Source organism: Mixophyes fleayi, chromosome 8 (genome assembly GCF_038048845.1).
Source record: "Mixophyes fleayi isolate aMixFle1 chromosome 8, aMixFle1.hap1, whole genome shotgun sequence".
Taxonomy (NCBI): domain Eukaryota; kingdom Metazoa; phylum Chordata; class Amphibia; order Anura; family Limnodynastidae; genus Mixophyes; species Mixophyes fleayi.
The window spans coordinates 130,707,441-130,709,600 of NC_134409.1; positions in this window are offsets into that span (position 1 = coordinate 130,707,441).

The window sequence follows — 2,160 nt, forward strand, 5'->3', positions numbered from 1 at the left end:
ATTTTGATCGATGGTCTTATTGGTGTAACTTATTTAGGAGTGGGTATAGACCATAGTAGGGAGCCCTAGGCTCCTCTGTGGGCTAACATTCTGTCCTGTTATTAGCCACGTTATTGATGCCTAATGTCTCTGAGCAATAAAGGTCAAATAACTTTTTTCGGGCTGCACCCACCTTGTGGAATTCCCTCCCTCGCACAGTAAGACTTTCCTCTAGTCTTCAAACCTTCAAGCATTCTCTGAAAACCCACCTCTTCAGGCAAGCTTATAATATTCCTCAACCAACATCTTGATCTCCCTAAGTTACCCTATTACCACCCTCTACACAGATAACTCAAGACAACAACCTTCTGACCAACATTGCTGTGTGACTGATCACACAGTCCACTCAATACTTTTACCTTTGCATTCTAGCTGGTCCAGTGTGCAATATGATGTAGCACGTGCCCTTGTGTTTCAAACTCCCATTGTCCCATAGATTGTAAGTTTGCGAGCAGGGTTCTCTTACCTCTCTGTCTGTATGTATTACCTAGTATTGTTTTATTAATGTTTGTTCCCAATTGTAAAGCGCTACGGAATTTGCTGGCGCTATATAAATAAATGAAGATGATGATGATGATGATGAAAGGTCAAAAGAAGTTTCTTTCGGTCAGGACCTCTTTGTGCAGGGCAAAATTAGGTCATTTAGTTGGTTTATGTGACTAGAACAGTTACTGACCATTCCTACTAGTGTCACCTTACCACCAGACACTCGCTGACTGCGAATGCCAACTGCTCAATAGTTGTAGGAGGCTTTCGGCTACCACCACCAAGCTCCTTCACCGGCACCTTGAACCGCTTACTTCTGGGTAGCTGGTATAGCTGCTGCAGAGCCTCTTTGCTGTGGGTTGTCTTCTACCACCAGACCGCTTACTATGCATCCGGACTGCTCAGCGGGCAAAGCGTTGACACAGAGGCGCTGGGTTCAACACAGGACAGCCGGGAAACGGATTACAGTGTAAGCTCTTATCTATTAGTCACAGGATACAGCAGGCAATCGGCGTCAGGCAGAATCTTCAAACAGTGATGTTTGTTGCTCAAGGGTCCTTAAAAGGACCTTTACGCACTAGTTGAAGGTTCTAGTGATCACCCAGGAGTACAGATGGTATACTACCAAGTCAATTCATTTCAAATGCAAAAAACAGTACATTTGCAGTGATATACGTTGACGCACTGCACCACTGATTGAAATAAATACATGCTCTGACCACCAATGAATCTCTCTATACACCCCTTTGGTCAATAATTTAATAAGCATGCATCGAGTGGTGTGTTATTTTGTAAGGCACTTCAATAAAAGCAAACCAGACTGCACTCAGAATTATTGTAATACAAAACATATTATACAGACTGAAGGATATATCTTCATTTCTAGCACAGAAGCTGTTTCCTTGTATAATTCATCTCTGGAAAGGAGATAGTCCTATGAGCATACTTTGTTATATCAGTAGTAATTACATTCACACATCCCCCACCTCAATGTCCTGTGGTGGGAACCTGTCAACTTGTAACAGCTTATTAATAAACCCATCTCTTTGCTCCACAGGGAATTTGTGTTTTGTGAAAACGACTCTAGGTGAATATCAGGTCCACACTTTTATTACCCACAGGGCATTGCAAAATATGCCAGCTTTTTAAAGGTGATTTTGACTGGAGTCGGAAAACCTTTTTATCATTCATCTTCTGCTCATCCGTAGGTACACAAGGGGATAGAGCAACCTGTAGATAACTTGCCAGAATGATCACAGCAGCACAGAATATTTCAGGAGTTGAGTGCGCGGATCTTGTGGGAGGCAGATACATTTAGTGATTGTGTTAGTGAGGGTAAGGCTGCATGCAAGTGTCATAATGCAAGGGAAAGAAAGATATCAAGTGGGAATCTTCTAAATTTAAATTTAGCTAAATCACAGATTAAATTAAATGTCAGGCAGCTGTAATCTTCGCTGGCCGTGATAGGTGCAGTTACCTTTTCAGTACATCTGTTTAGTTGCCTGTCGTGGTCCTAGTTCAGACTTGCCTGGATACTGACCATTCTATGGCCTGCACTGACCTTTTGCTTCTACTTTCTGACCATTCTCTGAATTGCTGCCTGCCCTGACCTTTCGTTTCTACTTTCTGACCATT